Source organism: Orcinus orca, chromosome 18 (assembly GCF_937001465.1).
Source record: "Orcinus orca chromosome 18, mOrcOrc1.1, whole genome shotgun sequence".
In the NCBI taxonomy this organism is placed as follows: domain Eukaryota; kingdom Metazoa; phylum Chordata; class Mammalia; order Artiodactyla; family Delphinidae; genus Orcinus; species Orcinus orca.
The window spans coordinates 69226386-69249534 of NC_064576.1; the positions used below are offsets into that span (position 1 = coordinate 69226386).

Consider the following 23149-nt stretch of genomic DNA (forward strand, 5'->3'; position numbering starts at 1 on the left):
AAAGAAGATGTGGCACATCTGTACAATGGAATATTACTGAGCCATAAAAAGAAATGAAATTGAGTTATTTGTAGTGAAGTGGATGGACCTAAAGACTGTCATACAGAGTGAAGTAAGTCAGAAAGAGAAAAACAAATACCGTATGCTAACACATATATATGGAATCTAAAAAAAAATGCTTCTGAAGAACCTAGGGGCAGGGACAGGAATAAAGACCAGACATGGAGAATGTACTTGAGGACATGGGGAGGCGGAAGAGTAAGCTGGGACGAAGTGAGAGAGTGGCATGGACATATATACACTACCAAATGTAAAAAAGATAGCTAGTGGGAAGCAGCCCGCATAGCACAGGGAGATCAGCTTGGTGCTCTGTGACCACCTAGAGGGGTGGGATAGGGAGGGTGGGAGGGAGACGCAAGAGGGAGGAGATATGGCGATATATGTACACATATAGCTGATTCAGTTTGTTATACAGCAGGAACTAATACACCATTGTAAAGCAATTATACTCCAATAAAGATGTTTAAAAAAAAATTATGTCCTGTTTCCTAAAAACGGCAAAATACCAAGAACAGTTCAAAAGATGGGCATAACACCTATGAGCAGCATTCAGGAAGTCTAAAACCCAGCACGTATTGAAATTTTAAGAATGTATTGAGGACAGCAAAAAATAAGCAGTAATAATAAAGTAAAGACTTGTAAAATGCATATTTAGTGCAAGAATAAAGAGAAGGAAGGGATAGACCTGTGCTTGACATGGATGATGTTATATCTGTAGAAGACAAAAAGAAAGCAAAAAGATTTCTTCCTTATAGCATCCTCCACTTTCCAACCATAAACATCTCCCTCCTGAATAATGTAGAATGATACCTGGTTCAGAGGGTGGTTTAAAAATATGTCCACAAACTACTCACCTCCAGCCTTCAGGAGGTGGAGTTTAGGGCTTCCCTGGTGGCGCAGTGGTTGAGAGTCCGCCTGCCGATGCAGGGGATGCGGGTTCGTGCCCCGGTCCGGGAAGATCCCACATGACGTGGAGCGGCTGGGCCCGTGAGCCATGGCCGCTGGGCCTGCGCGTCCAGAGCCTGTGCTCCGCAACGGGAGAGGCCACAACAGTGAGTGGCCTGCGTACTGCAAAAAAAAAAAAAAAAGAGGTGGAGCTTAATTCTCCTCTCCTTGAGTGTGGTCTGTATTTAGTGACTTGCTTCTAAGAAATAGAATGTGGTCGAAAGAACAGAGAGTGATTCATTTCTCATGGGTAGATACCTAGGAACAGAATTGCTGGACCATGTAATGTATTTTTATTTAACATTTTAAGAAACTACCAAACTATTTTCCAAACTGGTTGTGCACCTTACCCTCCCACTAACAAAGTATAAGGATTCCAGTTTCTCCACATCCTTGTCCCTCTTTTGGATTATAGACATCTTAGTGGGTGAGAAGTCATTCAGTTTAAAATGTTGGTCACTGTTTTAAACTTTAAACAAAAATAGAAGTTCTAATTGATCACAGGAAATGATAGAATTCAATTAACTCAAGTCTGGTTCTTTGTTTTACAGTCACTCATCGTTTATCTCAAATATATAGTCCAAACGATCACAGAGTTGGAAACAGGAACTGAATTATGCCCAAAGCAAGGTAGAACAATTCCAAACTCTCACCTGTTCTGGCTCTTATTTTCTTACTATTGAACAAACCCACGTAGCCGGATCTGCCTGTGTCAGGGGCTGACTGTAGCTGAGAGTTCTCTGAGTTAACTTCCTAGTAGATTTAAAAAGCTCATTAAAGGATATATAATCAAATATGCTAATTGGAAGCTTACATATATTCTGCTAAAACTCAGCAGTAACTGCAACGATATAGAACAAAGAACAATAAAATATCTCACTAAAAGAATTTGGAACTGCCAGCTCATGGTGGTAATAAAAAGCAGATCAAATTTTAGTTGGTTTTCTCAGTTTTTAAATTCCCACAGATGCTGCAATAATGAACCGCCTCTTACTTGTTTGTACTCCAGCCAGAAGCTCTGACTCTTTGTAGTCAGGCTGCCAGGGACCATTCCCCATCACTCCAGGAGGAAGCTGGGAGGATGTGGGAACACTGACTTCTTACTGACTGGTACATTTTTAAAGCCAAGGGTGAATTGTAACTGTTTAAGTTATCACCTTTGTAAATTGCCAAAGGACAATTTAATGACAACTTGTATAAGAAGCAGTGAAGAGGGTGAGATGGAGAGCATATTTCTGCACTTGCTCCCTAGACCCTTGTCGGAAATCCTCTTGGGCTGTGCCTTATGCTGACATGTGCTCGCTCTGCCTTTTCCAGATGCCACCTTATGAGTAAGGAAAATGCTCTAAATGAACACATCTTCACTGGGACCTCACAGACAATAGATTTAATTAAGAACAGGGGAAAGAACAGGGAATTAAGAAAGTCAAATACATTCCTTCCCAGCTGGAGACATGGGCCAGTACGGGGGAAGAGTGGGTATCTACGCTGGGGAACCCCTCAAACTTAGGCACGCATGGGGGAAAACCCTTGAGAAGCACTCTCAGGGGGGCAGGCAGAAAAGTACAGACACCTTAAAACAACAATAAGTCTCCCAGTTCAAAGTGACTGGAAGCTGGTTCTATAAAACCAGGAAGAACGTTCTGCCCAGAGGGACAGCTGGTCAGTCTTGGAACCACAAGAAAGGAAATCTCAGAGGGGAACACTGGGAATGCCCATCGGATAGGCCTGCCCGGGAAAGAGAGCATCAGGGCAGTGGGCTTCCAGGGCCTCGCTCCCCTGTCAGTGGCCTCTCCCCAAGGGACACACAGGCCACCAGCATCCTGTCCCCCATCTCACTGAATTCTGTTCTGTGCTCACCAAGCAACCTTCGAGTGTGATTTCCTGCCCACAAGTGGGGCCTCACGGAGAGGTAACACACACGCAGAGTGGGAAGCTGTTTTTGGTCCTCAGAGCAGAGCCGCAGATCTAAATGGGAATGGAGGGATTGCGGAGAAGAAGGATGAGTGGAAAGAAGCTTCAGAAAGGGCTTCCAGGTCACAGAAAGCATCATTTCACCCCCTCCTCTCCACCCGGGTGCCTTCCTTTGTATCAGCCCTGAGGTGTTAGGCAATGCCATAGCAGGGCACGGGGAGTTTTAGAGAATCACCATTTCCAACCCTACTGGACATTTGCATGATTGTGGATTCTCAAAAATAAGTGCCCGTAGATTGAGGTAGAGTCCTCAGGCATGGACATCTGAGGGCTACGAAGGGCTCACAAACACTGAGTCCCCTCCATAACGGCAGCCTCAAAATCCAGCTGTTTTCAAAGAACTGATACGCAAAGCATCATGATGCACATTTAAATCGTGGCAGACATTCTTCTTGGTGGTATTTTAACATCTCTGAAATTCAGATTAAGGAGGGGGTCATACAAAGTGGCAAAATTCACCGGGGAGTCTTTTGCTGTCATTATTTAATGTGACCATGTTCCCAGAAATACTTGCCCATAATTGCACTTCTCTACAGGAACAAAACGGTTCTTAGCACCATGTCAAGTGCGGTTTCTAAGAAACCTGAAACTTCCCGAAACCTGATTTTTTTTTTTGTTTTGTTTTGTTTTTTGCGGACAAACTATGAAAGGTTTATTCTCAAATATTCGGACTTGACCCTCCATCCTTCCACAGTAGTGCGAGCACCAAAGCAATTCCACGTATTGTTTTCTAACACACAAAAACTGTTCATCTCAGGCTACTCAGGCTAGAGACAGGCAAGGAGAGAGTGAGTAATGAGTCTGATCTGAGAGCATTTGTAGAGGAAAACAACGCGGCACTTCCCCTGAGGAGACAGGAGTGACCACCCCCTCGCCCCCAGCCAGTGTGGGCCGGATCCGTCCCATCCATTTAGTTTTGAGAGCCTGAGTTTCCCCTCCAAGATCTGTACAAAGGGTCATTAAAAAGTACATTTGCCTTAAAGGTTAGTTAATGTAACAATGGGTTTTAACTAACCATGTGATCTATCAATAAGGAGAGATCAGTGGGTCTTCAAAGAGATCATAAGACAAAAGTCAAGGAAACCAGGGAGACAGATGATGGCCCTGGAGAAGAAGTAATCACCCAACAGGAAGGAGAAAATCAGGGGAAAGGGGTAACTGTATGGCAGGACCACCCTGGAGAGGTCAGTAACACCCCCTGCAGACATTCTTTATTTCCCAAGTGAGTAGGTGGCCCTGAAGATCTGGTCTCACAGTTTAACTGGCATTCCCAGTGTCAGGAGTTATCACGCAAAGTCTTCTACAGGCTTCTCTTCCTAATGTGCTGTGACTCCAGGAATTAATAGAAATGTAGCTCTTCGGAAGTTCCCTTGTATAGATTTCTAGTTTCTCTTTGATTAAAACATTTAATAATACAAAGCTGGTGCAACAATTGGCAGGTCCATTAAACTGTCAAGTGTAGCAAAATGGTTGTGCAATGTTCTGTCTTTTTCTGTGGCTCGCACACAATCTGACAAATGGAACAATAAAGAAATGTGGAGCTCCTGTGTTTATTTAAGTAGGCTGCAGAGATGAAAAAGAACTCTCCTCAGTGTGCTGACTGGAACATAACTGCTGACAGAATAGCAGCTACAGGAACAATAAGGTAGAAAAGTCAGCTCTTATGAAAAGTGACTGAAAGCTTGCCTATCGGTAGCCTGGCATTCCTTTATTTTTTATTATTCCACAAAGAGAACATAAATGGGGATCATGCTAGCTTTTTAAATAGTTCAATTCTTTCCCCCTCTTATTTATTCCTTCCTTCTTTCCTACCTTCCTTTCTTTCTTCCTAAACCACACTAAGTACCCTGTGTTAACAACCTAGTGTTGTAAACACATACACACGTTCACAAATGCACATATACACGACATAGTTTCTTCCTTGTATATTAGTATTATTTAGAGAAATATAGTACCATACATCTCTGCAGCTAGATTTTTGTCACTCAATGATACTTCATAGAAATCCTAACCAAGGGTACAGACTTTGCTATGGTTTATCCTTTTTAATGGCTGCATAATATTCTATGAAATTTTTAAATATTTTCTTTTGAAGACTGATTCAACCATTCTTCTATGGGGATTCACTTTGTTTCAGAATTTTAACTGTATGAATAATGCTGTAATAAACATCATGGTACATATTATTTTTATGAAATTATTATGTATTTTTATGTCTTTGGAATAGCTTCTCAGGAATGAGACTGGTGGATCAAAGTGTATGTGAATTTTTATTCTCAGAAGATATTGCCATACTGCAATTAATATTTAACTTGCAGAATATGACAGTACCTTTTCCTGTGCATCCTTACCTCTAAAGAGTATGATGGTGTTATGTTCTATTATATTTGTATTAAATACATGGTTATAAGGGGATAATGCATTGTTACTTTAATTTGCATTTCTCTGATTACTGATAATTTTGAGTATCCATATGTTTATGGCCATTATATCCACTTTTGGATAAATTATCCATTCATATTTATTTTCTATTATTTGTTGCCATTAGTAAGAACTCTTAGTATTTTAAAGATATTAACTTTGCTTTAATCATCTGTGATGCAAATATACTTTTAACTATACAATTTCTCATTGACCTTGTTTAAATCTTCTATAGCTTTTGGTTTCTTGTCTTGGTTAAGAACAGTCTCCACAAACCCTAAATTTTATGTACAGGCTCCTAGATTTTCTTCTGTAATTTAAGTCATTCATTCATCTATCTATTCATTGATTTATTTTTACATTTAATTTTTTGCTTTGAAGTCTTCAGTTATCTGGAATTTATTTCTATAAATGCTGAGAGACCTGTATATTTCCATTTTCTTCCAGCTGCATGGTCAATTGAGCCAGCACCTTCCAGCTCACACTGAATTAAAATATCAACTTCATAACAGATTAAAATAGTGTATATTTTGGAATCTATACCAAGACTTTTCATTCAATTCCTCTACCATGTATACTTATTTAAAAAACCAATGCCTTATTTATTTGATTATAGTGGCTTTATAGTATGCTTTAATATCTGCACTCACTAGTCTTCTTTGTATACATTTTATTCTTGGGCTTCTTATTTTTCCAAATAAGCTTTAAGATCTTTTAATATTGTTTTTAAATGCTATGATTCTAATTGGAATTACAGTATATATCATAATTAATGTTAAATGTAAATATTATATGTACATGTATATAGTGAATTTTAGAAGCTCTAACATTTAAATTATTTTTAGTCTATACATCTAAGAACTTAGTATGATTTTCCATTTGTTTGAGTCTTTTCAGGATGTAATAGTTGTCTTCCCACAGTATTTCTTTGCATTTTATTGTAACCACAGATTAATTTTTTCCCATTTTCATGGTTAGGTCATTTCTGCTATTGATTGTTATATGTATTTTTATATCTATCTGTCTTACCAATTCAAGTATTTTTTCCTTATGTCTCTTGGGTTTTCCAGGAATATAATAATATTATCAAGAAAAAGAGTTTTATCCTTTTTCAATGTTTATACAAATTATTTTACTATCTTTTCTCACTGCATTTGCTAGAACTTTTAAAACAATGTTGAATAATAATGGCAAGAACAAGCAATCTTATCTAGTTCCTGGTCATAATTAAAGTAATTTTAGTGGTCTGCTATTTAGAATAATGTTTGCCAGTGTTTTGTAGTCTTTATCAAACTTAAAAATGTTCCTCCTGTACATATTTTCCTAAAGTTCTCATTAAGGATAGCTGCCAAATGTTTATCAAGATGGCTTTTCAACATCTATTGACATGTTAATTTACTTTTCTGCTTTAATTTGTTGGTGTAATGAATCATATTGCTTGATTTCCTGATACCAATGCAACCTTGCATTCTTGCAATAAACTCTACTTTGCCATAGTTTATTAGTCAGTTAATATTCAATACATGACTGGACTATTGTAGCTAATATCACATTTAGAATTTTCTGCATCTAGTGTACTATTGGTCTTTTTGCACTACTATTTTTATCAGGTTGCAGTAATAAGATTGGCCTCATAAATACAATGAGAACTTGTCTGTCTTCTTCTACAGTCGTAAATAATTTAAATTACATCAGAAATGCTTGCCCTCTAAGGTTAAATAGTGTTCAGCTATGCAATTATCAAATCCTGTTAACTTTTTCAATAATACATTTTTAATTTCTTTTCTAATCTCTCCTATAGCACTCAAACTATTCAAAAATTCTACTTCTTCAATGAATTTTAAAAATTTATATTTTCCTAGGAAATCAACAATGTTTTCTAGATTTCTAAATTACTTTACTGAGATTAAGACTTTCTGTGTGGTCAAGAACATGATCAACTATTTTTGTAAATGTTACATGGACACTACAAAACTACATGTTGAGAGTCAATAAATAAATTTGTGTTTAATAAATAGAAATTTATTGAATCCATCTTGTAGACACTAGCTATAGGCTTAGGAGAAATAGGCTAACTTTCTACCTCTGTCCCTTCTCTCATCTTCAAACTTTTTTTTTATAAAGGTGTTCACCACACCTGTCCCCAGTGGCTGGGTAACTTGTATTTACGCATAGGTCTCAGTTTTATGTCACTTCCCCCAGAAGTCCTCCTTCATACCCTATACTCAGTTGGGGAACAGATTCATGATACAAAGAATATTTTCTTCTTGGCACTTGTCTATTGGTCATTATATTGTTATTTGTATAAGTAATAAAGCAATATCTTTCTTATGATCTAGTAACTTCCACGAGGATGGAATAATGTTTGCTTTATCTTATCCGCAAAACATAAACACAATAGAGTTTAACTGGCACACAGTAGGCATGCAATATATATTTCTTATATGAATGAATGAATGACTGAATAAATGAATGGTCTGTTAATCAGAGGAGATATAAATTAAGGAAACATCACTGGCAGTTTTCCACTGTGTGGTTGGAAACCCAGGCTGCCACATCACAGAACCTTGAAGCAGACATGCAAGAAAGAAGCAGAGTTGAGAGATGGAGGAAAAGAAAATTTCCCAGCTCACAACAGCACATCAGTCCCTCTTTAAAGTTTGTATCGGAGGCCCAACTTCATCCCAGTCCTTGGGTTCCTGAGACGTGCTGTAGCCTTGTAATTCTACTTTTTACTGAAGCTAAAAACAAAACCAGATTTCCTTAGTTTTTTCCTAATGTCCATTTCCTGTCCCAGGATCCCATCCAGGACACCACATAACATTTTTTTTTAACATCTTTATTGGAGTATAATTGCTTTACAATGATGTGTTAGTTTCTGCTGTATAACAAACTGAATTCTGTAGGAGTCGTTCCACATGTAGATGTATTTTTTGATGTATCTGTGGGGAGTAAGGTGATCTCCATGTCTTACTCCTCTGCCATCTTGAAAGTCCTCCCACATTACATTTAGTTCTCATGTTCCTCAGGCTTCTCTCGGCTGTGAGCCTTTCTCAGACTTTCCGTGTTTTTAATGGCCTCATTGTATATATTTTTGTAGTTTATTTTACTCCTTCTAATTTTACGTTCATTTTATGTTCACTTTGTTGTCTCCTCTTTTTCCTTTTGCTCTTTTTTGCTGGTTTTCATAAGTTTCTATTCACTCTTTTTTCCTTTTGTTAGCGCTGCTGTTTTGTAACTTTCTATCCCATTAATGTTTGCCTCCCCTCTCTAGGACCTCATAACAAAACATGTATTTCTGTAATATTTTTTAAAAACAAGATATAATTTGCTTCCTTCACCAAGATAGTCTACACTAATAAGGTCAGACTTTTAGAATATGTTCACTGCTGTTCTCAATTCTGCCCTTAACCAGACCAAGATAAAATCTTTGAAATGCTTTTCTTCATTACTTTTCTCCCCCTTCACCCCTAACTTGTAGATTTCTCTGAGATAGTTTTGTACTTTTCATTCTAGATTATTATTAGAATTACCCTCACACAGTTCCTCTTTATTTTAAGAATTCTTCTTTGGGGTAGCTAGCATACCTTCCCTGGTCTATTACTATCCATTTAAATTTAACTGTTTATGTATCGTCAAGCACTACCTCTCTTCCTCTTCGTGTTCTCCTGTCTTTGGTGGTTGTGCTGGTAGAGGATGGTGGTGTGTTGGTTACGGTACAGTTGTTTGGTTGTATAGTCCTCCCTCTAGTAGTTTCCTCTGGCACCAATATGCCCAAGTGATGTACTCTCTGGGTCACAGCACCACTCTCTCCTCCGTTCTGAAATGGGAATGACGTCTTAAGTGGATACAGGACCATGCGTTGCAGTTCATTTCTCTCAGATGCCATTCGCCACCTTCTATCTAAGGCATTGCATATAAAACAGTGCATGGCTGTCTGATTCTTTAAGTAGCCGGTTATTTCCATCTAGAAGTTAGTAATGGTTTCTCTTCATTCTTGGAGTTGAAGAATTTTCCAGGCAAGCTTTGGTGACTTTTTTTCTCATCCCTTCTGCTTGGAACTTGGTGAAGAGTTTCAATTTGCACATTCAGGTCTTTCTTAATCTTGAGGACATTTTCTTCTTTTATTAGTTTAATTATTGCCTTGTCATCATCTGTTCCTTTTCTCCTCTCTGGATCTTCTTTTATTCACATGTTAGTTCTTCCAAATATATCCTCCAAAAGTCTTTCTCATGATTGTTTTCTCCATATATATATATATTTTGGGGTACGCGGGCCTCTCACTGTTGTGGCCTCTCCCGTTGCAGAGCACGGGCTCTGGACGTGCAGGCTCAGCAGCCATGGCTCACGGGCCCACCCGCTCCGCGGCATGTGGGATCTTCCCGGACCGGGGCATGAACCCGCGTCCCCTGCATCGGCAGGCAGACTCTCCACCACTGCGCCACCAGGGAAGCCCTAGAAACACTTTTTGATAGTTTTCAATTTTGAGAAGTCTCTTTATGCATGTGCAACTGTTGTTGGAGCTATTAAGAGTAAATGATAGGCTGTGACAACACTGTTGGGATTATTTTGGGACATTATACTGGGATAAGTTTCTGATAAATTATATCGAAATATAAATTTTATTACATCTAGAACTGCTGATTGTCAAGGAATAATTTTTCGAAAAGATTTCACTCTGTACAAATGTGTTGCGTATGTCTGAAGTACACTTTGAATGTCGATTTATACAGTGTTATCTTATTGTTTCCTCTGACATTCCTCCAACTTGTAGAATTGCCCATTGCTGCCTGTTGCATCTCCGCTGCCCGTGTGAGTATCACACTGGCCCATCAGCCTCCTCACAAAACACAAGTTCAAAGACAAAATTATTTTAAGAATTTCAAAACAGTCGTAGAAGAACATTAAACCAAGCACAGGGCCTTTCTCAACACAGGCCCTGCCGGGGAATCCAGACACATAGCAATGGTGATTTCTGGTTTTGTACCCACTAGTGGTTTGGATTGGAGTGTTTAACACACTTTTTTTGCCAATCTAGTAAGTAATTTGTCTTATAAATCTGCCATTTACAGTCTCTCCTTCTAGAGGTTTTCTGAAGCTCTCTAAGCCGGCAATTCTCTCTCTCCTTGTAAATCAGTTGGTACCTTTTCTAGGAAACCAACGTGATCCTAACTAAATAGTCACTAATGACTTAAATTAGTTGCTGGCTCTTTCTGAGCCCCTAATTTTCCCAAGACTAATTAGCTCAGGCATAGGGAAGTTCTGGACTCATCCAGCCATTTAAAACATGATGGACATAAATTCAGTCCATACCATAATTCAGAGTGCAGGTTCTGGAACAATCCTGCCTGTTCAAATCCTCCACTTTCCTGCTGTGAGCCTTTGGCATGTCATTAACCTCTGTAAGTCTCAGTCTTCTGATTTATAAAACAGGAATAACGGCATACCTTTCAAGATAGGGCGTGACAAATGTTTATTATTACTGTTCAATTCTAGATAAGTGAGGCTCAGTCTCTTAGCTGATGGCAGTGATGTCCCTAAGAGAACAAAAGTGCTAGCTTTGACTAGCAAATTTTTTCGGTAAAATATAGAGGATGTTCACTACTGCTTTCTGAAGGAGTCCACAAGGGAGCAGAAACAGAATCCAGTTCAGTAAGACCATTCAGAAAGTATGGCCGGGCGAAGCTGCCGCAGGATCCGCTGAGTGTGTGGAGGGGATGTGTGGCTGTGTGAGCATGAGTCTGTATGGGATCCTTCCTGTGCTTACTTGAAAGCAGGCTTTGAGTGTCCATGTATACAACCAACAAACACACATGGCTTTTATCTGATGTCTGGGATTGTTGCTCCTCTGGGTTACATGGCAGCTGTCAGCAGAGCTCCAACGTGACAACACTCATAAGTAATATAGAACAGAGCATCTCCTCTTACCCACACAAGACAAAGAACAGACATTTTCTGAAGTTGGGTTTTTTTTTTTTTAACTGGGATGAGGCTTTTCCAACACCTGATGTTTGGTCATGAATTTGAAGCATAAGCCAACAGCAGGGTTTGGTAAAAAGGAATTCTGAATTTAAAAAGAAATTCACAATTAAGTGTTTTCAGCTTTACCAGTATGTACTAAAAGGGTAATCAGGTTTGATTAATCAACCCTATTTACCAATAGATAGGCATAAAGTAAAAAAATTAATTTCCTCCCTGATGGACTTTATAAAAGTGTGACCTATTACAAGGAAATGAAATCATCAAAAAGATGAAATTAAAATATTTCATTAGATTCTCCCATGAGATTTGTGTTATAGACTATCTGCAGGTGTCTCTACAGCTGAATGAGTGGCCTCTGGAAATGGCCACCATGCCTGCATCCTTCCCACCCTCCCCCTCCACTTGATGGCCTCTTCTGCCCTCCCAGCCAGCACTAGTGCTGGCTGTTTAAGGTTGCCCCATACTGTGAGTAATTCACCTTCCCTGTCTTCACTGCCAGCTGTCTTAGTCAAGGTCCCATAAAAACCTGCACAAGGAAAAGAAGCACTTGGAAATTTTACAGCAGAGGGAATGTCATGCAAAGAGTTGGTTCCAGGGGCCTTGGAAGAGCTGAGAAGCCAACGGGATGGAGAAGAAAGCTAGCGAGTAGCAACAGCGGGCATCCACGGGCTCCTCTGAGCTACAGGATAAAGGAGAGGGTGTTTCTGGACCCCAGGGGCCAGGGTCACCTGGGAGAGGCTGGAAGGCCCACCCAGTGGGCACTGGGGCAAGGTAAGAGATGCAGGGCAACATCCCAGACCAATTAAGCTGGAACCCCTGCAAATGGGGCCAGGCATCAGTGGGTTTTAAAACTCCCCAGGTGATTCCAATGCACAACCAGGCATGCGAACCCCAGCTTAAAGCATCTAGTAGAATCTGCATTCTTACAACTGCATCTGCCCCGCACTGAGCAGACGCGGGGAAAAGTGCTGCTGACATACCATTGCTCAAAGTCCAGAAGCAGAGACCAAAGATGCCGCTAAATCGGGACGCCAAGCTGCTCTAAGATACCCTAAAAGGAATATCCAAGAACTGGATTTGATTTATAGAATTTTGCTTCATAGGTAAACTTTAGTAATTGCTGTCTAAAATATACTATTTCAAAGAGCCATCCTCTGTTTACTGAAAAAATTGATTAGATATCACGCTGTGTGCCAATTACAGTAAACCATTAGCTAGCACAATTGATGCACAAGGCATTTCCAATATACATAAACTAAAATAGAACATCCTGCTTAATTATTCTACTAACGTGTACATATTAAGTGTGTGCTAATTATTTCTTGAATGCACTAATAATCAAAGGAAGATTAGTGTTCAGTGTGATACTATTGTGATTTTTAATTGTATTTTACTTATTTTCAAATGGATAATCCATGATGATACATACAAAGAATCTGTTAACTAGAAACAAACATCTTAATATGATCTTCTTTTAAATAACTGAGAAGATACTTCAAGATTTTGTACCGCCCTCGGGTAATCACAATGAACACCAATTATCATCATAAACATTGCTAAAGAGAAGTCTGACTAGCAAAACTCCAGGTAATGAGTTCAACTGAGCCTCGGTAACTGGAAAAAAAGAGTGAACTCTTTTTAAAGAACGCATCTATAATGCGTTTCATTAAGCATTTATTCACACAAGAAATGTTTCTTAAGCAATTAATATACATTCTAGGGAATAACAAGACAAATAAGATGAGGTCCCTTCCTCAGAGCACTTTATAATCTAATGGAAGCGATTAGACAATCACACAAGTCCCGGTAAGAGGCAGTAGTTGCTGATTCTAACGTTCAGTGAGGTTGAGGGTGAACAGGCCAGAGGACATGAGAAGGGAGACTTGAGAGCAAATGTCAGCTGATTGTGGGGAGTAGGGACACACATTAAAAGTATTTGAAGAGAGAAGCGACCAAATCAAAATGGCACTTGATGTACAGAATGGACACACGCCAGGAAACCATTTAAGGATTACTGGAAAAATCAAAGTGAAAGGTTCAAAGAAGACAACAGCAGCAAGTATCCAAATGAAGCACGGATGCTAGAAATATCAGAACGAAAAATCCCCGTAGAATTTCATGCCTGAATGTCTCCAAGGGCTGACTGAAGAAAATTAAGGAAACAGAAGGAAGGGCTCCTTTGAAGGAAAAGATAATGAATATTCCTCTTCAGATATATCTGGTTGAAGGCTAGAGAGACATCCAACAAGAGACATCCAGCATGAATGCACTGAGAACACTGTTTGCAAAGTCGTTTTATGATGATTTCATCAATGTGTAATTGTATCCAGAAATAAAACACTCACTTGTCATTCATAATACAAAATGTTGTGAACAAAATTACAAATTCCTGTGTTAACACGATATTCTTTTTTTTTTTCTTTTCTTTTTTTTGTGGTACGCGGGCCTCTCACTGTTGTGGCCTCTCCCGTTGCGGAGCACAGGCTCCGGACGTGCAGGCTCAGCGGCCACGGCTCACGGGCCCAGCCGCTCCGCATGTGGGATCTTCCCGGACTGGGGCACGAACCCGTGTCCCCTGCATTGGCAGGCGGACTCTCAACCACTGCGCCACCAAGGAAGCCCAACACGATATTCTTAATGACTTTCAAAAACAACAGTGCAAGTCATCTTTACATGCATCAAATATATACTGTTTCCACTTCACTTTAATAAAATCATGATGGTGAATCATGATGATGTTGTCCAGCCTTTTAGGTTGATGTTTAAGAGTACCAGATCCAACTGTTCAAAAGCCCATCATATAAACAGTTATGATCCTTGGTGGACTTCATAGATTTGTGCTTCACTGACAGAGCTGGAGAGACTGCTGAGCTGTTAGAGAGTATATTTTGCAACCGTATTGCAGTTGGGTTGAAAGCAGCCCCCCAGTTTGCTTTATAAGCACTACAGCATTTCATTGACTCTTCCCTTTCTTTCTCTATTTAGCAGTGATAGGCAGGAAGTCATCACTCCATCCTAACAATGAGTAAAAAGCTGAACAGACTGAAAAAGCAACAATTCTTCTTGGATCCATAAGAGAGGGTAGGACACAGGGCAAACTGCTGCCCCCAACTGGAGAGACAGACAAACATAGGGAGTTGGGGCTTACCCAAGTAGAGACTCATGAATGGAAACCAGCTCAGGAATCAGTGCCAGGGAGGAAAACCTCAAATGTAATTCATGAATTGCCAGAGGCTCAGTGTTAAAAACTCCAGGGGAACCCAGTCATCAGAGAAAAGAAACTATTTTGAAATATGCCAGAGCACTCTGTTCTTAAAAAACCTGCCCTCAGGAGAAACTAGTTGAACAGAGCCTAACTTACTGCGATATTATCAGAGCCTATCTGACCTGGGGGAAGGGAAACACCCAACTCCACTCAGCTCTAGCTTTCCACATGGGAGAATGGAAATACCCAACACCATCTCATGCTATCCATCCTGTCCCACCTAAGATAGAAGAAAAAACTGAGGAATGCTATGAAGTTCACAGCCCAAAGGCACAGACTCACTGAAAGACTGAGACCTAACCATAGGCTAGAGAATGATTCCTGTTCCCCCACACATCACCCTCACATTACTAAAGACCTAGTTACAGCAGTTCCTTTTACCCAGTACACCATGTCCAGTTACCAAGAAAAAATTAGAAGATCTACCAAAAGGCAAAAAACATAATTTGAAAAGACAGAGCAAGCATCAGGACCAGACATGGAAGGGATTTTGGAATTTTGGAATTATCAATAACCTCCCTAAGGAGGCAAAAGACCTGTACTCTGAAAACTACAAGATGTTAATGAAAGAAATCAGAGATGACACAAACATATGGAAAGATATACCATGTTCTTGGATTGGAAGAATCAATATTGTCAAAATAAGCATACTGCCCAAGGCAATCTACAGATTCAGTGCAATGCCTATCAAATTACCAGTGGCATTTTTCACAGAACTAGAACAATTTTTTTTTAATTTGTATGGAAACACAAAAGACCCCAAATATCCAAAGCAAGCCTGAGAAAGAAAAACAGAGCTGAAGGAATCAGGCTCCTTGACTTCAAACTACACTACAAAGTTACAGTAATCAATACAGTATGTTACTGGCACAAAAACAGAAATATAGATCAATGGACTAGGATAGGAAGCCCAGAAATAAACCCACACATCTATGGTCAATTACTCTATGACAAAGGAGGCAAGAATATACAATGGAGAAAAGACAGCCTCTTCAATAAGTGGTGCTGGGAAAACTGGACAGCTACATGTAAAAGAATGAAATTAGAACATTCTCTAACACCACATACAAAAATAAACTCAAAATGCATTAAAGACCTAAATGTAACACTGGGTACTATAAAACTCTTAGAGGAAAACACAGGCAGAAGACTCTTTGACATCAATTGCAGCAATATCTTTTTGGATCCACCTCCTACAGTAATGAAAATAAAAACAAACAAATGGGACCTAATTAAAGTTAAAATAATTTGAAAAGATACATGCACCCCAATGTTCACTTCAGCACTATTTGCAATAGCCAAGACATGGAAGCAACCTAAATGTCCATTGAAAGAGGAATGGATAAAGAAGATACGGTACATATATACAATGGAATATTACTCAGCCATAAAAAGAATGTAATAATGCCATTTTCAGCAACGTGTATGGACCTAAAGATGATCATACTAAGTGAACTAAGTCAGACAGAGAAAGACAGATATCATATGATATCACTTATATGTGGAATCTAAAAAGATGATACAAATGAACTTATTTACAAAACAGACTTACAGACTTTGAAAACAAAAGTATGGTTACCAAAGGGGAAGCGGGGGGAGGGATAAATTAGGAGTTTGGGATTCTTACTAACTGGCTTAACAGGTGTTGGAGAGGAGGCTCCTCTATGGTTGTTTGAGGGATGGATATAGTTTGGGATTAACATATACACACTACTATATATAGAATAGATAATCAACAATGACCTACTGTATAGCATAGGAGACTCTACTCAATATTCTGTAATAACCTATATAGGAAAAGAATCTGAAAAAGAATGGATATATGTATATGTATAACTGAACCATTCTGCTGTACACCTGAAACTAACACAACATTGTAAATCAACTATACCCCAATATAAAATAAAAATTAAATTAAAAAAACATAATTTGAAGAGACAGAGCAAGCATCATTTGTATCATCTTTTTAGATTCTTTCCTTAACCGTGTCCAGTCTACTTTATAAGTAGACTTGTAGATGGGCTTATAGCCCATCAGAGGCACTCTTCATTTCTGTTACAGTGCTTTTGATCTCTAGCATTTCTTTTTGGTTCCTTCTTAGGAGTTCCATCTCTCTGCTTACATTGCCCATCTGTCCTTGTGTGCTGCTTCTTTCTCTACTAGAGTCCTTAGCATATTAATCATAGTTGTTTTAAATTCCTGGTCTGATAATTCCAAAATTCCTGACCCTGCTCGCTTTGCTTGATGGCTATGACACCCTGGCCTCTTTATGTAGTCCAACCTCAATCCCCTATTGTAATAGTCATGACCCCTAGCCATTTGTCTTTAATAAGGTCCTCCTTACTATTAAAAAAATATAAAAATAAAAATGAAGTTGGAGAGATGCTGTTGTTTTGTTCTGTTTTTGTTTTTTGGAGGTTTCTATTAAGATATCCGCAAGCTCAGAGATTTCTGGTTCACAGTTTTAGCTTCCCATGGTAATCACCTGGGAGCTTTAAAACATACCACTGCCTGGATCCCACCCTAAGAGAATCTGATTTAATCAGTCTGGGGATTTTTAAAAGCTCCCACATGATTCTAATGTGTAACCAAGGTTGAAACCTACTGGTCTTGATTAACCCCGTCTCTCTACAGACAAGAACAATAAGACTCCGCAGCCTTGGTGACTTACTCCAGGTTATAAAGCAAATTTGAGAGCAGACCTAGGAATCTGAAAATCCCAGTCTGGTTTGGGGCTGCCTACACTATGGTAGAGCCCTTTCCTTCCACAACTGAGGCCTCTGTTCCCACGTTCAGGAGCTGGCATAATCCTTGCTCCCCAGAGCCTTTCATTCACCTGCTCCTGTTCATCTTAGAATGTTCTGGCTTTCTGGACACACCTTAATGCCTCTCTCACAATTTTCATCTATGTTTTGCATCCCTCCCCTCCTCCACTGGGCCCACTCTCATAAGCCCTGAATCGTTCCCAGACTTTCCAGCCTCCTTGTAAATGCCCTTCTCCGTACCCTGGACTAACATTCGCTAAACATCATCACCTCCAATGGCGTTGCTTCTCCACACAACCCTCCTGATACAAACCGAAAAAGCTTCATCTTGAATTCTGACATTCCAGGTTCTGGTTCTGTCCCCTTGTCCTTCGATCTTCCTCACCTTCTTGCACCCACTGAACCCGGCCTTGACCACACTCTTCCATGTAACGCCATGGCTGTCAATGAACACCTGTCAGAATGTCTCAGGGGAGCCCCCTTGCCAAACCTCAGGTGCTGCAGCCCTCTCCCCAAGGGCACTTCAGAGAGTGGGGACTAAAGGAAAAGGCCTGGTCATCTGCATTTTGAAATCGCACACCTCAATCCTGAGGCCCTGCCCCACCACGGGCTCTCCTCAGAACTGCAAGGCTTTCACATGCTTCCAGGCTTCCCTCATCTCAGCCCTTTGTGTCTATGAACCACTGCCACTGAGTCCCCCGCACTGAGGGAAGCTTGCTGCTCTGATCTTGTCAGTCTGATCGCCCAGTAACCCCCACTGTGTTTGTTTTGCTGGCTTGATAGATTCATGACAGGCACAAAAAAAAATAAGGACATTTTAGAATGGTACGAATTTGGAAGAAAATCTGGTTCATTCTTTATCGTGTTGTCCTTTACTAATGGAATATTTTCACCTGACCCGTCAATCTTTAGCTCTAATTATATCTCCATTTCACTGCTCCGTGGCTTACCACTACTGTCCCTGTTCATTGAAATGTTTTATCTTGAAGCCTCTGGGCTACTTACCAGAGACTCATAATACCCATAATTTAAAGAGGAAAAAAAAAGTTATAAAGCCTTCATGTCTTAAATGCAACAGCATGGCCTTGAAACACTATAGAACTTGCGGTCTAATAACTTAGAACTAAATTAGCTAAAGCTTTGATTCACATGCATTTGGAGATCAAAACAGGCTGAAATGCCTTAGGCAACATTTATGCTTACGGCCATAATTAGACAACTGCTACAATATTGAAAAAAAAACGAATTTTACAAACTAATCAATTGAGACTTCAAAAAAGAAAAACATGTCAGCTTATTCCAGCAGTTTATTAAGGGGCAATGTTTCAGTTGCAAATAATTTATATCATATAAATAAGCTCATTTAAAATTAATTAGTTTTACCATAAATAAGCATATTGAAGATTCTACCAAAATCAGAAACTCTACCAAAGATTTTTGAATCACATAAAAATTTAGTTAATGGGCCTTCAGTTATTTACCAGTAACAAATACACAAATCTCAGTGTTTTGCCTGTGTCATTAGATTATTTTAAAAGAGCAGATGGTACAACACACTGATATAGAAACACCTCCTGCCAAATTATCTTCAGGATTCTATCAATCCAACATTTGTAAAATTAGAATCCAAGAAAATACTCTAGTATTGATATGATTAAGTATATGTGGGTGTTGATTTTTTGCTTGTTTGTTTGTTTGGTTTTTACCAAGGACATTCTATGAAGATGTATATTCAAAGCCACAAATAAAATAACTAAAGGGCTTCTGGGTGAATTATTTGACTGTAATAGGCCCTGGTTTTATGTTACTGAGCTCCAAAAATCTGATTAACAAGAAATCACATGCACGTTAAGAGTAAGTGAAATCAGTTTGGAAAAAAATACTTCTAGGATAGGTGCTTTATTTATTGAATACTTACTATGTTACTCCCGTTTCACAGATGAGGAAACTGAGGCTCAGCAAATTCTGAACATGGGTCTTGCTGACTCTTTTCCCTAAGCCTTTCTGATTCCATTAATATGTAGGTTGAAATGTTTTTCTTCTTTAACCTATTGGATCAAAAAAGGGGCTGAATATCAGTCAGCAAGTCTTTGCTGGTGTGTAGCAATCATGTCGTGAAATGGGATTTCACCATATTTTAGGCATCCTGTCACAGTAGTTATTGGCATTTGCACTTTACTCAAGGTTCCTTGTGGTTTTTCTTGACCTCTTTCTCTTGGATATCAAACAATGGGTATTTACCACAAATGTATGAAACAAAAACGGTCCAGGAAATGCACTATGACAGACAAAATTCTAACAGTATTTAATAGTTATGAAAATTGAAAAAGGTAATAGGTCTAAGTAGAAAGCTACATGTTCTAGGAAATTATAAGTATCTGGAGATGACGTAAAGGGATTCCTTCTAGATGAGTTCCCTGTTTTTATCTGCAGATAAAGAACTTAACCCAATAACAAGTCTTGCAAACAAAAGGATTACTGACTAGTTGAAGGACATGGTGAATAATGAGGAAAAGAGTTAATAATACTCTCACCTAGTGAGTAGTCTACAGATGAGGACAGGACAGCAGTTTACTGCCTTGCAACCTAGAAAGACAGGTTATCAAAGGTTATTACATGTAAGTCATCATTCCCTCCTCTGAATACAAAGAATTGAGCTGTGTGGCATCTAATATATAGCAGTTTCTGATTCTTGACAGATGGTCCCTATTAAATCAGTCTCTGGACAAAGATGGTGTCGGTGAGCTAATTCTGTTCATTCATTAACTCCATCACTCCTTCCCACATTTATTGAACTAATTGACCTTTATTAAACAATATTTTGCATGGGACACTGCGCTAAATACTCAAAACAAAACAGCCATGGCTTCTGTTTTCCCCTCTAGAACCAGGCCCACCTGTCAAGATTGGTCATCCAAATTAATATTTTCCTTCCCAGGCTGAAATTTTTAGCAGCGTTGTTCAATATTAAATATTAAATGGAGATAGACTTCCGGGAAGATGGCGGAAGAGTAAGACGCAGAGATCACCTTCCTCCCCACAGATACACCAGAAATACATCTACACGTGGAACAACTCCTACGGAGCACCTACTGAACGCTGGCAGAAGACCTCAGACCTCCCAAAAGGCAAGGAACCCCCCACGTACCTGGTTAGGGCAAAAGAAAAAACTAAACAGAGACAAAAGGATAGGGACGGGTCCTGCACCAGCGGGAGAGAGCTGTGAAGGAGGAAAAGTGTCCACACACTAGGAGCCCCTTCGCGGGCGGAGACTTCGGGTGGCGGAGTGGGGGAGCTTGGGAGCCGCGGAGGAGAGCACAGCAACAGGGGTGCGGAGGGCAAAGCGGCGAGATTCCCGCACAGAGGATAGGGCCGACCGACACTCACCAGCCGAGAGGCTTCTCTGCTCACCCGCCGGGGCGGGCGGGGCTGGGAGCTGAGGCTCCGGCTTCTGTCGGAGCGCCGGGAGAGGACTGAGGTTGGCGGCGTGAACACAGCCTGCAGGGCGTTAGTGCACCGCGGCTAGCCGGGAGGGAGTCCGGGGGAAAGTCTGGACCTGCCGAAGAGGCAAGAGACTTTTTCTTACCTCTTTGTTTCCTGGTGCACGAGGAGAGGGGATTAGGAACGCTGCTTGAGAGAGCTCCAGAGACGGGCGCGAGCCGCGGCTGAAAGTGCGGAGCCCAGAGACAGACATGAGACGCTAGGGCCGCTGCTGCCGCCATCAAGAAGCCTGTGTGCGGGCACAGGTCACTATCCACACCCCCTTCCGGGGAGCCTGTGCAGCCCGCCACTGCCGGGGTCCCGGGATCCAGGGACAACTCCCCCGGGAGAACGCACGGCGCGCCTCAGGCTAGCAACGTCACGTCGGCCTCTGCCGCCGCAGGCCCGCCCCACACTCCGTGACCCTCCCTACCCCCCGGCCTGAGTGAGCTGAGCCAGAGCCTCCGAATCAGCGGCTCCTGTAACCCCGTCCTGTCTGAGCAAAGAACAGACGCCCTCCGGCGACCTACACGCACAGGCGGGGCCAAATCCAAAGCTGAGCCCCTGGGAGTTGTGAGAACAAAGAAGAGAAAGGGAAATCTCTCCCAGCAGCCTCAGAAGCAGCGGATTAAAGCTCCACAATCAACTTGATGTACCTGCACCTGTGGAATACCTGAATAAGACAACGAATCATCCCAAATTAAGGAGCCCTGTGGATGAAAGGCTCTTGGTGCTGCAGGAGTCAGTGCTGTGCCTCTGAGGTGGGAGAGCCAACTTCAGGACACTGGTCCACAAGAGGCCTCCCAGCTGCACATAATATCAAACAGCGAAAATCTCCCAGAGATCTCCATCTCAACGCCAGCACCCAGCTTCACTCAACGACCAGCAAGCTACAGTGCTGGACATCCTATGCCAAACAACTAGCAAGACAGGAAAACAACCCCACCCATTAGCAGAGAGGCTGCCCAAAATCATAATAAGTCTACAGACACCCCAAAACACACCACCAGACGTGGACCTGCCCACCAGAAAGACAATATCCAGCCTCATCCACCAGAACACAGGCACTAGTACCCTCCACCAGGAAGCCTACACAACCCACTGAACCAACCTTAGCCACTGGGGACAGACACAAAAAACAACAGGAACTACGAACCTTCAGCCTGCAAAAAGGAGACCCCAAACACAGTAAGATAAGCAAAATGAAAACACAGAAAAACACACAGCAGATGAAGGAGCAAGATAAAAACCCACCAGACCTAACAAATGAAGAGGAAATAGGCAGTCTACCTGAAAAAGAATTCAGAATAATGATAGTAAAGATGATCCAAAATCTTGGAAATAGAATAGACAAAATGCAAGAATCAGTTAACAAGGACCTAGAAGAACTAAAGATGAAACAAACAATGATGAACAACACAATAAATGATATGAAAAATACTCTAGATGGGATCAATAGCAGAATAACTGAGGCAGAAGAACGGATAAGTGACCTGGAAGATAAAATAGTGGAAATAACTACTGCAGAGCAGAATAAAGAAAAAAGAATGAAAAGAACTGAGGACAGTCTCAGAGACCTCTGGGACAACATTAAACGCACCAACATTCGAATTATAGGGGTTCCAAAAGAAGAAGAGAAAAAGAAAGGGACTGAGAAAATATTTGAAGAGATTATAGTTGAAAACTTCCCTAATATGGGAAAGGAAATAGTTAATCAAGTCCAGGAAGCACAGAGAGTCCCATACAGGATAAATCCAAGGAGAAATACGCCAAGACGCATATTAATCAAACTGTCAAAAATTAAATACAAAGAAAACATATTAAAAGCAGCAAGGGAAAAACAACAAATAACACACAAGGGAATCCCCATAAGGTTAACAGCTGATCTTTCAGCAGAAACTCTGCAAGCCAGAAGGGAGTGGCAGGACATATTGAAAGTGTTGAAGGAGAAAAACCTGCAACCAAGGTTACTCTACCCAGCAAGGATCTCATTCAGATTTGATGGAGAAATTAAAACCTTTACAGACAAGCAAAAGCTGAGAGAGTTCAGCACCACCAAACCAGCTCTACAACAACTGCTAAAGGAACTTCTCTAGGCAAGAAACACAAAAGAAGGAAAAGACCTACAATAACGAACCCAAAACAATTAAGAAAATGGGAATGGGAACACACATATTGATAATTACCTTAAATGTAAATGGACTAAATGCTCCCACCAAAAGACACAGATTGGCTGAATGGATACAAAAACAAGACC

The 23149-nt window shown here is 40.5% G+C and overlaps 1 long non-coding RNA gene across 1 annotated transcript in view; it reads right to left on the reverse strand.

Moving 5' to 3' along the window:
* LOC117197620 (uncharacterized) overlaps positions 1-21562 on the reverse strand; it is a 34342-nt gene extending 12780 nt beyond the window's left edge. Inside the window, exons 1-5 of the long non-coding RNA XR_007473239.1 lie at positions 20999-21562; positions 19947-19998; positions 19331-19460; positions 2866-2973; positions 915-1128 (exon numbers count right to left, since the gene is read on the reverse strand). This is a non-coding gene — a long non-coding RNA (uncharacterized LOC117197620). The remainder of the gene's footprint in view (positions 1-914; positions 1129-2865; positions 2974-19330; positions 19461-19946; positions 19999-20998) is intronic.
* Between the last annotated feature and the right edge of the window lie 1587 nt (positions 21563-23149).